The sequence below is a fragment of the Rhododendron vialii genome, chromosome 3a, assembly GCF_030253575.1.
Source record: "Rhododendron vialii isolate Sample 1 chromosome 3a, ASM3025357v1".
NCBI lineage: Eukaryota > Viridiplantae > Streptophyta > Magnoliopsida > Ericales > Ericaceae > Rhododendron > Rhododendron vialii.
This window is the reverse complement of record NC_080559.1, coordinates 28,248,157-28,267,506: the sequence shown is the minus strand read 5'-3', so window position 1 is coordinate 28,267,506 and position 19,350 is coordinate 28,248,157. Positions and strand designations below refer to the sequence as shown.

At 39.8% G+C, this 19,350-nt stretch overlaps 2 protein-coding genes and 1 pseudogene across 2 annotated transcripts in view; 1 reads left to right on the top strand and 2 right to left on the bottom strand.

The window, feature by feature from the left end:
- The window catches only part of LOC131319586 (receptor-like protein EIX2), a 35,793-nt gene that overhangs the window by 7,549 nt on the left and 8,894 nt on the right, over positions 1-19,350 (bottom strand). The gene's annotated exons all lie outside the window — the stretch shown is intronic.
- The window catches only part of LOC131319590 (uncharacterized), a 44,300-nt gene that overhangs the window by 21,902 nt on the left and 3,048 nt on the right, over positions 1-19,350 (top strand). The window lies entirely within an intron of this gene.
- Positions 10,581-15,576, bottom strand: LOC131319594 (uncharacterized; annotated as a pseudogene).

The window sequence follows — 19,350 nt, the reverse complement described above, 5'->3', positions numbered from 1 at the left end:
CGAATCTCATCTCGACAATCAATGATCGAGAGCAGTTCATTGTCAAGATAAGATTCGAGCTGTTGGATGCACGATCTGACGGCTCGAAAGTGCGCAGCACGGTACTGTGCACATTACTACACAGCACCACCCCTAAATCCTTGACACATGCGTCTCAAGTAGAAAAGGATGAGGACTATTGCAGCGTTAGCGTAGGGTTAAATTCTTCTTCTTCTTCTTCTTTTTTATTTTTTTTAAATTGTTCTAGCAAAATCCGTGTTTTTTCTCTGGTGGGTGATTGACTCATAGTAGAGTCCTTGAAGACACCAAACCCAGTGTCCTTTTCTTCTTTAAGTCAAATCGTGGTTACAATAAAGTAATATAGTAATTGAAATTTTATTTTGATTTTTATTTCTTGAAGTAATGCAAGTTAAAAGTACAATATAACGTTGATTTTTCTTTTTACTTGCATGTTATTCTATTTTTTATAACTTAATAGTACATGGACCATCAAATTTGGGATCGGATTTAGGCAACTCAAATATCAAGGCCGGTCATGCGACCAGCGACTTACCTCCTATAGGCGTTACCATAGAACTACAGACCCCGAGCAGGTTCCGTGAGGACCAATATTCGTAGATTTCGACCGCCATCGAGGGCTTTTGGATAACAGCCTGCTGGCTTGAATTCCATAAAAAATGTAGGGTCCTCTTGTCATCAGTAGTGGGCTTCTTACTGGCCGGTCCCCTTTTGTACCTCTATACCCCTCTAGGCCCAGCCCACGTCTAACCCATTCCACATAAACCCTGACTTAAGTAAACTACCGAAATTACCCCGTTATTTTCCCGCCTTCAACCTTCATGGTTTTATCTCCGACAGCAATAGCATCAACTCTCTCATGCGACGCGATCCCCTTTCCTAATCACCGCCTTCCTTTACCCCCGAACTTAGTTATCAACACCTCGAGCCGAATCCAACTTGAACAGAAAAGACATTAACATCTCATTCAACCTCAACCGCTCCTTGACCTCCCTCCGAATCAACTCGACGGTGTCGTTTCGCGAAATCCTCCATTCTTTCATGCTCCTCCGAACGAGGAAGCCTCTGAAGACCTTCTGGATCTCGACAGCGAATGAGGATCTGGTGGTTTTTCTCTCTGAGTTGACGAAGTGGACCGAAATCGAGACGACCTCGGGTTTGCGCTGAACTGGTTCGACCAGTAATCCTATGAAATTTCTTTTGGGTAATCGGTACTCCACTGAAGTTTCTGAACATATCGAGAGGTTTTCCAATTGTAATCTAAGAAAGATTAGATTTGTGTGTTTTGAATGGCAGATCGAGGAGTGTTATTTTCTTTAATCTGAATTGATTAATGGTTTTGTTTTCGTACTTGGATTTAGGGGTGAGTTCTGAATTTTATGGGTGTGAATTGTGTAATTTGGGGTGAGAATGGGACTCCGTTCCAGAAACTTTCTTAAAAAATAAGTAGTTTATTTCACATTTTCAAACTCAAAAATAAAGTAAATGAAAATTAATTTTTCAATTTTTTTTGCATTGTATGAAAGATCTCATCGAAATTTTCCAAACAAAATTCATATTGCATATTTTTAGATTTCAATAAGTCCATATTTTTTGAGTTTGAAATTGTCTTTTTAAAAAATAAAGACTTTTTTTTTTTGTTCCGAAACGGAGCCTTAGTGCAGAATTTTGGGCGTGTGAAATTTTGGGATGTGGATCTTGAAAAATGCGTGTGAATTCTACAAAGAACCAACAGAAGTTACAGAACAACAAAGAGGAATGTGAATTCTTTTCAGGATATCTCTATATGTATATATGTCAACATAGCGTGAGTGTGAATTTTGAAAAGCGGTGTGAATTTTTGCAAAGCAATGACTGCATATGTCAACATAGTGTGAGTGTAAATTCTGAAAAGCGGGGTGAATTTTTGCAAAACAGTAAGCCTACTGTTTGGGAATAATGAGCAATTTTTGCAGTAGTTCCTGATGTTTAAACAAAAATTGAAAAAAGAAGTCCAATAGTAGCATCGGAATGTGTATACTTTTTTTTTTAGTTTTTTTATTTAAGTTGCCAAATCTAATTTTGAAGCATTCAAACCAAGAATTCACACCAGCAATTCACACCAAAAAATTCACTCTAAGAATTCCTAAAAAGATGTGAATTTTAGGGGTGTGAATTCTGCAAATGGGTGTGAATTCTCGAAGGTCTTGGAAGTGTGAATTCTTGGAGGTGTGAATTCTCAGAGATGTGAATTCTGGAAGGTGTGAATTCTTGAGGTATGAAAAGTGATAAAGGCAAAATAGTAAAAGTATCTTTAAAAATGGTTTAGATGGGATAGCACTTTAAAAAAGGATTTGCATGGAATCCCATGTAAAATTTGGGACCGGCCAAGAATTTTCCGAAGTATTTTGGGTCATGTAGTGTAGCTTGTGAATTAAAATTAAGGTACTGGGCCAATGATTTATATGGTATGGCTTGTTAATCAAAATTAGGGAAAAATGACGGCTCAAAACGTGTTTTGATAATTAATATTATCCGTCAAGAACATACTAAGAACATTTTTTAATGCTGAAAACATTCTAGACGGGTATTAATTATCAAAATACGTCTTTATCCATCATTTTTTTCCAAAATTAAGACACTAGGCCAGTGGTATGCACATTTTGTTCTCCATTAAGCAGTCTGAAAGCTCTTCAATTGGGATCTACTTGAAAAAAGTATTACTACCTTCTTTGAAATCTGGGACTCTAATTATAGGGTGGGACTGGAAACTATATTTTCACTTTTAAAAATGAACTGAAAATGTCAAGAACAATTATACATATATGCACACCTTTATGTGCGTGCGCGCGAATGCAAAAGAAGAACTTAGCAAAACAAAACAAAAAAAGAAGCAGAAGTGACCTAAAATTGAACTCATAACCAATTACAGCCCGTTAGGTGTAATAATAATAAATGTACATGGCACATAATGTTCGATTTAGGGTAATCGTAATAGAGAACTTAGCAAAACAAAACAAAAAAAGAAGCAGAAGTGCGCTAAAATTGAACTCATAACCAATTACAGCCAGTTAGGTGTAATAATAATAAATGTACATGGCACATAATGTTCGATTTAGGGTAATCGTAATAGAGAGGAAAAACCACTTAGGGTTATTTTTCATTCAATGTGGAAATATATACAGGTTGTACAATAATTGTACTATGGTCCTAAATACTTAAACTAATTACATGATAATACACATAATTACATCTAACACTCCCCCTCAAGTTGGTGCGAAGATATCAATCAAGCCCAACTTGGACACAATAGGATGAAAACTCTTGCTACCCAGCCCTTTTGTAAATATATCAGCTAACTGATCTCCAGATCTCACAAACGGCATACATATCAAACCCTCGTTCAACTTTTCCTTGATGAAGTGTCGATCAATCTCTATATGCTTCGTCCTGTCATGCTGAACGGGATTATGAGCAATGTTGATGGCAGCTTTATTATCGCAGTAGAGTTTCATCGAAACACTGTTAGCAAACCCTAAATCATGTAACAAAGTTTGGAGCCACAAAAGCTCGCAAATCCCATGAGCCATAGCTCTATATTCAGCTTCTGCGCTAGACCTGACGACTACTGATTGCTTCTTACTTCGCCAGGTAATCAGATTACCCCCAAAGAAAGTGCAATAGCCAGAAGTAGAACGCTTATCATCCACAGAACCAGCCCAGTCAGCATTGGTGAATGCCTCCAATCGCAAATGGCCATGATTAGAGAACATAATTTCTTTTCCTGGAGTTGATTTCAGATACATCAGAATACGATAAACTACATCTAGATATGAAGTATGAGGATCATGCATAAACTGATTAACAACACCCACTGCATAAGTAACATCTGGTCGAGTGTGGGCTAAGTATATTAGTCGACCCACAAGTCGCTGATACTTCTCCTTATCAGTACACTCCTTTAAGATGATGATTCGCCTCAATAGGAGAATCTGCAGGTCTACAGCCCAACATACATGTTTCTTCCAAAAGATCAAGTATATACTTGAGTTGGGAAATAAAGATACCTCTATCAGACCTTTAGGGATGGCATTCGGGGTGTTCGGGGTGGATATGGGGATTTTCGTCCCCGATCTCCGAAACCGATACGCTACCCATATCCGCCCCGATAACCGAACGGGGAGGGGGGAATTGAACCATAACCGAACCATTCGATTTTCGAGTAATTCCTGAACCGAATGGGTAACCGAACCAAATCAACAAAGGAGAAAAAAAACCAACATTTCAACAAAATTTCAATTACAGATTCAGCACGCACACACACAGAAATTAACTAGAGACAATGAGTCAACTGGACCCGAAAAAGTGTAACGGCGGACTGCACAATAGCCTGCAAAAACCAAGTTACAGATCCAATGAGAGAGAGAGAGAGAGAGAGAGAGAGAGAGAGATTTTCTACCTTCAATCGTACAGGCTATGGAGTTATGCTTCATCGTACGAGCTATGGAGTTATGCTTCTTCTACCTTCGATCCAAATGGAGAGAGAGAAAGAAACCTCGGATCGAAAATCGGACGAAGAGAGAGAGAGAGAGTGCTCGAGCTCTAAGAGAAAGAGAGAGAGAGAGCTCGAGCTCTTCAGGCATGGAGACCGGAGGCGAGAAAGGGTAAAAAGGCGTTCCAGTTGATTTGAACCCTAGTTACCTACTCACTGATTAAATATATAAATGGTTATCACAATCTAGGTCCTTAGACCTTAACACATGCAACAAGTTGGTCCCTAAAATTTTTGGAAGTTTGCACTTCCACCCTTGGTCACTTTTATTATATATATTTATACATATATGTGTGTGTATAGATGTGTGTGTATATATATATATATGTATAAATAAATATATATTATGGTTTCGGTTCGGGGATCTGCTAAACCATACTCGCACCGATACCCGTTCGGTTATCCAAGGCCTCAACCATACCCATACCCACGGGGAAATTTTTGGTTATAGTTCGTGGAAAATTTTCGGTTACGGTTCGAGTACCCATCGGTTCGATTCACTTTGTCATCCCTATAGACCTTGTTACTTCCATTCCAAGGAAGTATCTCAATGATCCTAAGTCCTTAATCTCAAACTCTTGAGCTAGACAAGACTTAAGGTTATGAATCTCACTCGCATCGTTGCCTGTCATTATTATATCATCAACATAAACAATAAGAACAACAATCTTACCGTTACTTTGCTTGATGAACATCGTATGATCTGCATGGCTCTGCTTGTAACCAAAACTCAACATAGCCTTAGAAAATCTGTCAAACCAAGCTCCAAGTGACTGCTTTAGCCCATAAAGTGCCTTCTTCAATCTACACACTTGTCCCTCACTTGCAGGAGAAGAGAAACCCGGTGGAATATCCATATAAACTTCCTCCTCTAAATCACCATTAAGGAAAGCATTTTTCACATCGAACTGTTGAAAATACCAATTCAAGTGGGCAGCACACGAGAGAAGAACTCGCACAGAGTTCATCTTCGCTATTGGAGCAAATGTCTCCTCGTAGCCAATACCATAAGTTTGAGTAAAACCTCTGGCAACAAGCCTTGCCGTGTATCTCTCAACTGTACCATCAACGCTTTGCTTAACAGTGAACACCCACTTGCAGCCCACTGGCTTCTTCCCTTCTAGAAGTGACACTAATGTAGACACCCCATTCTGGACTGTCCAAATAACGTTATTTGTCGATCTTTTATTCCCCCAATGATGATTATGGTCGAAAACAGTCTAAGGACGAGGGTGTATTTGAGCTTTGAGCGTCCCAAACCCCTTTCGAACCCATTTCAAACCCTTCAAACCAGGGCCAAACACCCCCAGCAAAACCCAACTGGCCTACGCCAGTGCCTTGGAGGCGTACGCCAGTTATCTGCCACGTGTCAGTCATTGACCGTTGACCCAGTTAAAAGTGGCGCACGCTAGTCAATGTGTGGCGCACGCCAGTCAAATCAACTTTATTCAGCCACATGGACGAGACTTTTGTGCCACCCTGACGTCGGCCACAGTAGCCCCTGATGATTATATCATCCAGGCCGTCCCCCTTCTCTCCTACACCCCCCATCAAGGCAAGTCCCATGCATTTAATGCATGGGAGGCTCCCTTCCTCAAGCAACCAGCCAAACAGGGCCTTAGCACCAAACTGATCTCAGTCTCTCTCCCCTATAAATACCCCCCTTGCATTCATTTGCAAGGGGTTAGTCTCATTAAGAAGAAAAATCTCTCTTCCTCCTTTCTTCTTGCTCTTCACCTCATTTTCTTCCATTGAAAGAGGAAAGCAAGCAATCCACTTCCATACACCCTACTGATACCCAGTCTCTATCTTAGCTTCCATCTCCAAGCTTTAAGCTCAACTACCACCTTCAATCCTCAAACAAAAAGGTATACCACCTTTGTGTTCTTTAATGTTTTCAACCCCTGAGGGCAACCAGTAAGGCCCAGGCTGGTAAAACAATACCAGTCCTGGCCTTAAACTGGTAAAATACAACAATCGTATGAGGTGACACATGGCGCACGCCAGTGACTATATGCCGTACGCCAGTCATAGCAGCGCGAGCACTACTGGCGTGGGGATCATAGATCATCATTTCTGTCATTTTGTCATTCTGTCAATCACCCTTGCATGCTAAATAACCAGTTTACTGCTTTCTGTATATCTAGAGCTGTTTAGATGTAGTAGTTATTGCTTGCTTTTTGCCTGTTTAAAATGGCCTCTGGGATCCTTCTGGTCATGTTCCAGAGCCCAGATGATGCAAAGCCATGCACTGGATAATGGCCACACCTGCGTACGGTATCGTATGACTGGCGTACGGCAGTTGTCCCACGACCCAGTGGCTGGCCCTTGTATCTTAGTGTGATCTTGGCCTGCTTCATGTCCCCACTCTGTTTAGGGGGTTTCCTGTCTATTTTTATAGCTTCAAGCCATTTCACCTGTCCGTAACTACATATATTCTGCCTTATTAACTGTGTGGTCTGTCCTGGGTGTGCGCTGGTCCCTTTCCAGAGCCCAGAGGGTTGCAAACAAGGACTGTGAAACCTGAAAGTGGAGTATGCCAGTTCAGGGGTGGCGTGCGCAGGTCACATCCGCATGCACTAGTTCGGCCAGTGCATGCTGGTGCGAACCCTGCTCATGTTCCATCAGGGCAGCGTATTTCAAATTCAATCGGGTTGCTCAGTGCTTGTTCTCAATCTATACGTATCACTGCAAGCAAAGTCATCCATAAACCATTTTGTCACATAAATCACAACTTGTTATAGTTTTAACCCCCGTTAACTGTTCCCCCGCCCTAGCTGGCTAAAAAATGATCAAAAGAGAGAAAAATGCAAATGTTTTACAAAAATGCCCGAGTGGAGACCGATCTCCGGATTGGGCGAGAGGGGTGCCATAAAACCCTTCTCCTCTCGTAACCTGGCTCCCGAACCTCAGATATCGAAGGTGACGACGGTCCAGTCTACAAGCCTTTTTCAAAAAAAATCAAACAAACGTGGCAAACGTTTTCGAGTTCGGTTCCTTGGTGTTTTCTCCGCTAAAACCCGAGTGGCGACTCTGAATCGAGGCGTTTCGCCGCGCTTTTCCAACAAAAAGGGCCGCACCCAAATTTTGCAAACAGGATTTCCGGGGGAGTGTGCTCACAACTAGATCCCAGGTGTCATTCTTTTTTAAAGTTGTCATCTCTTCTACCATAGCTCCTTTCCACTTAGGTATCCTGAATGTATCCTGCCAATTCTGTGGAATATATATAGAAGAAAGAGAAGAGACAAAGGTATGGTACGAAGGAGACAGACGGTCATAAGAAACAAACTGTGAGATAGGATATTGAGTACAAGACCTAACACCCTTTCGAATAGCAATAGGAAGATTGTCAGGATCCATAAGAAGAGGTTCAATAAGAGAAGAATCATTACCAGAAGAGTCAGATGAGGAATCTGGAACTGGAGTGATTGTGATTGACAATGTGGTAACACACATGAAGACTTTCTATTTTTCCGTCTAGCATACCTCTGTAAGCCAGCTCCCTGCAGCCGTGCAGGTAGTTGTTTTTCAATGTCACCACCAATATCATGTGTTTCCCTTTCGACAGCTACTGGTTCCGCTTCAGTTTTTTCCTCTCCAGTTTTTTTCTTCGCCCCCTCACTATGATCATAGAATAATTTCTCCCCTTCACTATAATCATAAAAGGTAAACATCTCTTCCTCCTGCTGATGCTCCCCCTGGAGAGATGGTTTGGAGGGAGGATAAAAAACCTCTGTCTCCCAAAAGGTAACATCCATAGAGACAAACATCTTTCTAGAATAAGGGCCATAACACTTATAGCCTTTCTGGGAAGGAGAGTACCCAAAAAAAAATACACTTATGGGCTTTATGTCATAATTTGCCCCCAGAAGGTTTGGGGGCATGAATAAAACACACACAACTAAAAACCCTTGGTGGAAGAGTTGTAACGGGATAACTGTTGGGCAGGCACTCAATGGGTATTTTAAAATTGAGGACACTGAATGGCATACAGTTGATAAGATACGTGGCAGTTAAAATAACTTCTCCCCATAAGTATTTGGGAACATTCATAGTAAATAAAAGAGATCGCGCGACCTCAGCAAGATAACGATTTTTGCGTTCAGCGATTTCATTTTGTTATAGAGTGTCAACGCAAGTCGTCTGAAAAAGAATACCATTATCATTTAGATATGTCCGAAAAATCTTATCAATATACTCAGTCCCATTATCACTCCGAAGGATTTTAATATGTGTATCGCATTGAGTGCACACCATCCGATGAAAAGATTTGAAACAAGAAAAAACTTCATTTTTTGATTTGAGTAAGTACACCCATGTGACACGAGAATAACAATCAATAAAAGTAACAAACCATCGATAGCCTTTTAAAGAGGTAACAGGAGAAGGACCCCAAACATCAGAATGGATAACCGTAAATGGAGAACCGCTTTGTTTATTAGTAAGTGCATAAAAAGAGCGTTTATGTTTTCCAAACTCACAAGCTTCACAAATAAACTGATCCCTAGGACAATATTTAACTAAAATAGAAAAAAAATTCTCTAATATCCCAAAAGAGGGATGACCCAATCTACAGTGCCACCGATGTAACAAAGAAAGAGTGGAACTCATATCTGCCTGTAGAGCTTGTCCACATGCTAAAGATGACTGAGATGGATGAGGTGCGTTCTCCAGATAATAGATACCACCATGTGCTTTACCACTGTCAATCACCTTTCCCGTTTTCAATTCCTGGAAGACACAATGAGTAGGAAAAAATGTCACAGAACAATTTGCAGAACGGGTAAAACTATTAACTGAAAGAAGGTTAGTGGCAAAATTTAGAATATGAAAAACTGAAGAAAGAAAGATAGAGGAAGAATAGCAAACGGAACATTTCCCTGAAATAGCAGAGAACGACCCATCGGCAATTCAAACCTTATCCTTACCAGAACAAGTAGAATATGAATCAAAAATAGAGGGACAACCTATCATATGATCTGAAGCACTAGAATCGATAATCCAAGGAATATCAGAGGAGGCAGTAAATACACTAGCTGGAATACCTGAATGAGCAAAATAGGATGTAGTAGGAGCTGTTGTGGAAGAAGGAGCTACAGTAGAGAAAGAATCAGCCCGAGCCATAAGACGCCTGAGAGCTTGCATCTCCCCCTGAGAGAAACCGCCAACAGAATCAGAAGATGGCTGAACTCCTGTACTGAACCCAGAGTCAAACAAGATAGCAAACTCTGAAACATGTGCCCGAGCCTGAGAACGCCCGGGACCACGACCTCGACCTCCACGTCCACTAGCTCGCCCATGAGAAGAACGACCGTGTAACTTCCAACAGAAATCATTGGTATGTCTAGTGTTGTGGCAATGATCACATTGGAGTGACATACGGTCGATGGTCCCACTGCTAGTACTAGACTGAGACTTTCCACTGCTAGACCCAAACTGTCCCTGTGAAATAGCAACCAAGGCAGAACGATCAGAAGTAGGAGCTTGCAACATAGCACTCCTCCTACTCTCTTCCTGCTGAACAATGGCATAGGCCTCTCCCAAAGATGAAAACAGAACATGACCTAACACCTGCACTCTAATTGGATCATATTCCACATCAAGACCAGCAAGAAAGTCATACACGCTCCTTCTCAATTCTCTTTATCCAAGCAGCAACATCAACAGCGTAGACGGCCTGAAACCCCTGATAATAGTCAAATTCCTACCATGCCCTACTTAGGTCAGCGAAGTAAACAGCAACAGACTTATTGTGTTGATCCAAAGTACGAAGTCTCTTCCTCAACTCAAAACACTTAGCATCATTACCCTGCTGAGAATAAGTTTGTTTGGAAACAGTCCAAATTTGATACGGAGTGTCAAGGAGCAAAAAAGGACTACGAATATCAGCTTTCATAGAGTTTAACAACCAGGTCATGGCTAAAGATCGATGAGACTTAAATGTCTTAAGTTCAGAAGTAGTAGTAGGCTCAGTAACTGGACCTTCAATAAACTTAGACATCCCCTTAGCCTCGATAAAGTAAAAGTTCGAGACCAAAGTAAATAATTTGTGCCATCCAGTTTGATGGGACAAATATCCAGTGGAGAGTTATCTAGAATCACAACCTTACTCACTCCACCTGTTTCCACAACCCGAGCATCTTTATCTTTTGAATCCTCTGACATAGTTATTCAATATAATAGCAATAGAACCAGCAAATAAACAAGGGAAAAATGACCCAAAGGTAGCAGATAAAAATAATGAAGTCCACTGACTCACAACCCTATTCACTATCCGCTTTATATATCTGTCGAAACCCAACAATGGCAGCAAAAAAAAAAACTACACCGACAACAGAACTACAGAACTACGCTGGTGAGAACAACACCAGTAGCGAAAAGAAAAAAAATAGTCGGTGAGAACAACAGAATTGATCAACGGCGACGGCAAAAGCATAGCAGCAACGCAAAAGCAGATCGACGATCGTGATCGTGATCTGAGTAATGAGAACAGGGTGCGCCAGAAGTCAGAAAAAGAGCCAGCGACCACAGATCAGTCCTTCTAAGTACCTGTCGGAAGTTTGATGAAGCGCAACGACAGTCCGGCAAAGGTCGTCGGAGCTGCGGCGAGGGCCAGCGAGAGCTGAGATGGCTGGGTTAGCATCAAACAATGTCAAAACAGTACAAGTCCACGTCGGAACAGTACGGGTCAACCTCAGATGACGCCGGAACAGTACGACTGAGTTCGAACAAGGCTGGGTCGTGATCGAGAAGGACAGAAGAACAACGGAAACAAGATCGCCAGGTTTTACCACTCTGATACCAAGTTCGATTTAGGGTAATCGTAATAGAGAGGAAAAACCACTTAGGGTTATTTTTCATTCAACGTGGAAATATATACAGGCTGTACAATAATTGCATTATGGTCCTAAATACTTAAACTAATTACATGATAATACACATAATTACATCTAACACATAAGTACGTAAAACCAATTACAGACCGTTAGGTGTGATCGATTTGGTGAGAAATAATAAGAAATAGTAAAATTTTTCTGTTCACCGCTTAAAAGAAAATCACTAAATCTCAAAGGACTGACCACAGAAACATGTAAAATCTCCGTTTGATATAATTATGCATACGTAGAAATTGAGGCATAAAGTACACATGAATGAATTCTCAATTCATACTGAATGATGAATATACCAAGGAACATGACTAATTATGTTTAGTTTGATTCTCCCAGTATCTCTTCTCCCACAACTCTACTTGGCTAATTGAATTTGCTTTCCTTTTGAGAAGCGTATGAAGAGCAACAGCATCATATGAAGGAGGCATGTTGAATGGCCTCACGTCTGTTGGACCCTGCACCATCGATTCCATCATAAACTGCTTCTGTGATCCTATCGCGGGACATGTCAATTTCTCCGAACAGATTTCGATTGCTCTTTTAGGTATGGTGGGCTTGTATCTCATGAGTTTGGCATATTCACTCAAGAGATGAAACATGTAGTCATACACTAATCCATCTTCAAATCCTCTTGAATGAAGTCACTCGTTGCCTTCCCAATTTCTTGTGCCTGCAAGGATGGAACTAGGATTTCATTTCCAAAAGGGAGGGAGCCAGTAAAGGAATAAGAATTTTTTTCTGATTGAAGATAAATGGACCTCCGCAATGAAAATCACGAACAGTAAAACGGATTACACTATGAAAACCCCTGATCTTTCTGGGCCAAATTTCTTAAATCTGATATTCAAATCAAATGAAGCTTTGGACAAAATGAACAAAATGGAACAGTGGGTATGGCGCAAGTTTACTTATTGCTTATGAAGAGAAGACCAAAGTAAGAAAAGAATGTACCTTTTGTTTGTGGCTGTTGCCCCATTCAACTGCAAACTTAATAGATCTGCACTTGTCGTCATCTCTTATGGGCCAATAGTGGTGCACAGGCATCAAACTTCTTGTGAAGAAATCATAGTAATGTGGCTTCACCACTAAGGTAAGAGAATTACATGCAAGAATGTATTTTTCACTCACTGACCATGCAGATCCTTCAATGTATATCTTATACTTGTTAAAATAGCACGAGATCAACAAAGAAATAAAATGTGTTGGTAAGTAGAATGTTTCAAAAGACACGAAATTAAGTGCGCAAGTGAATATCTCACTGTAAAAGAGACGTAACTATACATTTCGTAAAATCACTTGCCTTCAAGGGAAATAACAGAAAGAGGGATACTAAAATTTTAAGTCTTTTACCTGTGCATAAACTGGCTGGCCAAGTCTGATTGCTTGTACCCTTCCCCTGTTTCTTTAATCCAATCCTACAAAAGTTTCAAATTTTGATAGTTGCTAACTTGCTTCCACAATTTCTAGTTCGATTTAGAATAAGCAAATGGAATCATAACAACAATGTAAAAGCATATTAGCCTTGGCGCATACGTGGTGTTTCAAAGGGACTCAATTTGCAGATTTTGCGTTCATGGTTTGTAACTTGCAATAACCAGACAAGACTATCCAAGGCTCCAAACACATGAAGTTAACTGGACGCATGAACTCTCAAATCTTTTCCTCCACGTCTTAAAGCCAACACCCTTGTATTACGACTTGAGGTCTGAGCTTACACCGTTAAAAACAACAACTTTCATGATCATAGCAGCACAGTTTATCAAAAATAAATAAATAAATTGATCATAGCAGCACAGCTTTTATCAGTCCTTACTGTTCACTTTTGGTGCATAAATATTTCAAAGGGGTGGGAGAGGAAGAGGGGAAAGTGTAGAAATCCAAGAGTAAATTACTGATCACAATCTGCTTCAGAGATTGGTTACGACATTGTCAATTAACAACTTAGCTCCCATTCATACTTGATTCTCAAATTATCCACATTGCAAGACAGTTTTATAGTTTTTAGAACAAATCACATGTCGCTTTGAAACGAAATAAAAGAATGAAGATCAACTCGCCAAGAAAGTTAATTAGCTATGCCATCGTGAATCTATTACACCACTGCCCAGTTCAGAAGCCCTGAAGAAACCATTTGGTTTTGATATGAAGGAAAATCCCTCCAAGGCAGCCAACTGTGGACCCAAAGGATAGAACTTGAACATTAGAACATTGTAAGCAGTACAACAATATACTACTAAAAGCCATTTTTAACTTCTAAGAGTAATGCTTTGTTAAACGTTGCTACTTTAGTCATTTTCATAAACAAAAGGCCGTTAATTACATACAATTGACCATATCTTTATGCATATAGATATGTACTTTACATGCTCACGCATGAAGAAATTTTGAATACCTGATTGTACAAGCGAGCACCCCAGTCCTGTTTGTCAGAGACATTACATTTGAGGAGATCCACTCTAGTTGCAGCAACCACCGGGTTGCCCTTCCAGTATGCATAAGCCTCCCTTTCCATCCATCTCTTCCTCTTGTTCCCTTCTTTTAGTTCGTCTAACAATCCCTCCCATGGCTTTATATTTATCTCTGCCCTACAAGAAATAATTATGTTATTAAAATATTCCCTCCATTGAATACCACACATCCAAGATATAAAACCCATAAAAATATATCACAGGTATATGAATTTAGAACCGGACCCAATTACAGCACGGTGTCTGTGTCCAAAAAACAGGAATCATCCCGAGCCCAAAAATATGATTTGAACTGTTCTATCTTCTATGTAGAGCTTGACACGTAGAACAAACTTGTAAAAAATCAAGTCAGTTGGATATTGGTACTCAATGAATGAACTACATTTTTGGGCAATTAAAAATATTCAAAAATATATATATTGTGAAAAAATGTGCTTTGTTCACTGATTTACTAATCTCCGATCGACTTGATTTGCTAGAAGATTGTTTTAAGCATCAAGTTCTACATAGTGAACGGTTCAGATCATATTTTTGGCCTCGGGATGATGCCCATTTTTTTGGCACAACCACCCTATCAGGCTCTCCATTCTGAAGTAAGATACAATGACCCCACTAATTTTGATTTCTCACATGGACATTTGGCAATTTGTAGCCAAATTTTGCTACTTTGACCCCACCAAAAAAAATTCTAAATTCATAAAAACTATAAGCATTCTTTTCTTTTCTCTTTTCAAGAGTTCATAGTATTATAAATGAGACTATCTATCATGCATTTTTTGAAAAATATAACAAGTCTTTGAGACCACTTGTAAAGTGAAATTACTTCATATAAATCTACCTTATAACTGACCTCCTAATTCAGTTAATCCTTTAGATTATCAAATGAAAGAATAACTTGCATATTCTTTTTTAAAAATCTTGACTTCGCCCCAGACTATCACATCTTCAGAAAACAAAATCAATTACTGAAGTCGAATTATGCGATGATATAGATAATAATAATAATAATAATAATCAGTAGCTTCTAATTTTTCTAGAAGTGCAAAGTGCCAAATGCCGGAAAAAATTAATTTTTCTACATTAGTTAACTTTCGCTTACCATCCCCAAAAATGACCAATCGGAAAAAACAATGTCCAACGCGGCATCATCTCCGCAATACCGGAACAACGGAGGCGGAGCCGTCGCATTGGACCCACAGTAGTCCACTGCTCTGATGACCGGCCAATTAATCCACGCAATCAAACATCAGGTCCAAATAAGGTATTTTCCCAAGTACCTCCGTAACAACTGTAAGATTCCCCATACCGTAATAATACCCCTGGTCTAGAACGCCCCCACATATCTCTCCATGTAAGCCCTTCCGTCGACTATCACCAATCTGAAGTTGGTCGTCTTCCGGGCCCTCTGCACCATGTCCCTCGTGATCCCCAACTTCTTCCACGGCCGTAGATCCTCGTGGATCCAACGGAAGTAATCCGGACACGTGGCGGGCGGGGGACAGTCCCGATCATCTTGCGAGTGGAAGAAGTACTTTGGGTAATAGTTCGCCAGGCAAGTTCGGGTGAGGTTACCGGAAGTGCAGTTGATTGGGAATTGGATTTTTGGCAGGGGGTTTTTGGGTATTTCAGATGGGTACACGTGGGTGCTTGTCATGGTTAGGATTTTATTCGGTGGGGTATTCCCGGCAATAGACTGCATGCAATAAACAAACACCAAAACATTACCCAATGTAAGCTACAGAAGTCAGATACTGACAGTATCTCCGCCATTGGGTTTTGATACTGCAGGGGTGTAGTTCATGGGGGCGGATCCCATCCAGTCTTTAGGAACCAGTTTTGTCCAGTTAAAGGTGGTGATTGAGCCAGCCCACAAGCCCCTAAATCAAGGGCTCTCCCCATGCCACCTCATCTCCCTTCAGCTCCTTTCTCTAACCCAAAACAAAAACAAACTGCGGATAAAAAAAACAAGAAATAGATTAACAATTTGTTGATGATTTTGTGAGGCCTATTTCCGATCTCAAAAAATGAATCAAACAGTAAGTTATTTTTAAAATAGTTTCATAAGAGTTATTGTAAGAAATCAGCTTAATCTGATATTCTTTTTTTTGTCAAATAGAAACTTTACTCAATCTGATATTCATAAGGGTTTTTACAAAATTCGTAGGAGCCCCTGCAAATTCTGAAAAGGTTCCTACAAATTTTGATGATATTGTGGGGCCCATTTCGAATAAAAAAAACCCAAATCACAAGTTATTTTTATTTTTTTAAGAGTTCTTTATTAGCTCAATCCGATATTTGTTGCGACTTTTTTAGAATTCATAGGGGTTCTTTCAAAATTTGCAGGGGCCCTTTCAGAATTCGTCAGAACATTTATGAATTCTGAAAAAATCCTTACGAATGTCAGATTGAGCTAATTTCTTACAAGATCTCTTATAAAACTATTGGGAAAATAACGGCTTATGATGTGTTTTGATAATTAATACCTACCAATAACATACTGAGAATATTTGTTAATACTAAAAATGTCTTTGGCGGATATTAATTATCAACAAATTGTTAATCTATTTCTTCCTTTTTTTTTTATCGACAGAACTATTTTGTTTTTATTTTGGGTTAGAGAAAGGAGCTGAAGGGAGATGGGGTGGCATGGGAAGAGCCCTTGATTTAGGGGCTGGTGGGCTGGCTCCATCACCACCTTTAACTGGACAAAACTGGTTCCTAATAGACTGGATGGAATCCAGCCCCGTAGTTCATCCCTTCGTATCTCGATATTGGCCTTACTCCAATATTTTCGTAATCCGAGTTTTTCGTATTTTGAATCTTGTCGAGATGCTTGTCTTTGTCAAAAATTATTTTAAGTACATGACTTGAAAAATATTGATCCGTAAATTGTGTTTTGCACACACCGAATCAGGCCCAAAAAACCCCAATTTTTGCATCTAAATGCTTTTGAATCAATCATATACTTACATATGTTCGATTAAAGTAATTTTTGGTGACGGCGAGAACATATGAATAAGATCTAAAATACAAACAGTTAGAATATGAACGGTTAGAATTATGAAATTAAGGCCGATACTGGAATGCAAATGCTCATGTTCATTTAAAAAGTTAGTGCCACAGACAAATCCACAAACATACGAGCACTTCCCACACACTGCACTGTGATTTTAAAAACTCCTAGTCATAGTCTGTATCGTATGTGGTTGGAAAAGGATTTATGGTTCTATACTCATTCAAACATTTCCCAGCTCCGAGAGGGATTCGAGCATCCTATAGGGCCGGCCCAAGGGATTTAGATGTCCAAGGTTAAATTGTGGAATGATGCCCTATGTTCGTACTTTTAGAATTAAACAACAATGATAGAAATATTTCTTTATATAACTACTTTAGACTTTATCATACATTTTAACTGTTTTGTTATCAACGGCCAAAATGATTGGCTTAAATTCTACTTGACTTGGTTTTGAAACCTGATAGTTACAATAGTATTATTTTTGAAAAAAAAATTCAAAAGAAAAAGTTGCCTAGAAAATTCGAACTCGAACACTCCATATAGACTAAAATTAACTTACCGCTGAGCTACAAAGACATTTGTGTTATAATACGAACAAATAATATATATACTAATTTATAAATAATATTGGAGTGCCCCTAAAATTGAAATTTTTTTGGATGCCCAAGGCTTAGGCCTCTTGGGCCTTATGTCTGGGCCGGCCCTACGTGCACGACAGGCATATACTGCAACATTTTAGCCGTCTATTTTAGCAATTAATTGTTCATAATTTTTGAAAAAAACTCTTCCCAAAAAAAATAGAAAAATGATTTTATCATTCTTTTTTTTGTTAACGCCACTCCCCTGCAAGTGTATTTTTGCACAAAAAAATACACTTGTAAGAAAGTAACGTTAACAAAGAAGAAAATGGCAAAATCAGCAGCCAAAAAATATTTTAACAAAATCAAACAATTGAACACACTTTTGGATGACCGAAATGACCCCAATCCCTCTTGAAGGAGGATATAGTTTATTCGCGAAATGAACGGCTCTAGGAGGCGGATGTAGTTTATTCTGATGCTACATACGAGTTTAAAAGACCAGAGTAACACTACAGGTACAGAAATTTTGGGACCGAATCCGGACCGACGGCCGCCGGCGAGCCATCTCCGGCCACCGGACGGCCGATCCGAGCCGTCCAAAAATTCTATAAAAAAAAACCGAGGGGCCCTACGCGGGAATCAACGTCATCCGAGGTGTGTAGGGTGCTTGATCGGAGCACCCCTTTTCGTATGTGTACACATACACATACGAAAAGGGGTGCTCCGATCAAGCACCCTACACACCTCGGATGACGTTGATTCCCGCGTAGGGCCCCTCGGTTTTTTTTTATAGAATTTTTGGACGGCTCGGATCGGCCGTCCGGTGGCCGGAGATGGCTCGCCGGCGGCCGTCGGTCCGGATTCGGTCCCAAAATTTCTGTACCTCTATCATTTTTGAAAAGACCATTATTGAAGGACTTTAATTCGGCACACAAGCACATGCACTGTCCGAATAAGAGGAAAAATTATTCAGTACTTTCGGAAGCGACATTGCCAACCGCATTTGCTTAATTGATTCGACACAAATGCCTGCTGCGGTGTCCCGGGAGCACACTATTATTATTATTATTAAATGCCACAGATTATTTTGATCTATATCACCATAATTGGATGTTTTGTAATTGATTTTGTTTTCTCAAGATAGACCGTCCATTATGGGCCCCACCAGACATTTTTTGTTATAATCTAAACCGTTCATCTTGTAGAGTCCACAGAATAGTATATTCTTTCAAAAAATGAGTTTGATCGGACATCAATAAGTATATTAAAAATCAAATTTGAGCTTAGAAAATAGATAGTCATGGACAATTTAACTTCAAAATCTATGACCGTCTATTTTGTAAACCGAAATTCAAGTTTTTATATACCTATCGATATTTAATCAAACTGATTTTTTTAAATAGATATACTACTCTACGTATCCTACAAGATGAATGGTTCAGATTATAAAAATAATAATTGTGGAGCCCACAGGCGGTGGGTTTCCACCTATGGCGGATAGAATTCTCTCAGAGGGAATATAGCAACAATACTTAAGCTCTAGATGATTTTGAGGAAGAGTTTATCTCGGAGGACGATATTGATTTCGAGGATGGTGCCTCTCTCTCTCTCTCTCTGGCTTTTTGATTTTGAGATTGGGCAAGTTTGGGGTGTTTTGGTCTTTTGGTTTTGATCGGTGGTCTCTTGGTTTCGATTTTGGTTGCTTCTTTTGGTTGCGGAAATTGATAATAGGGAGAAATAGAGGTGTAGTCTTTTACGGAGATAGAAGAAGGAATTTTTTGATATGGGGGATGGCGTTATTTTTAGGTCTCAGTGACTTTGTTTTTTGTCTGTTTGACTCTTTGGC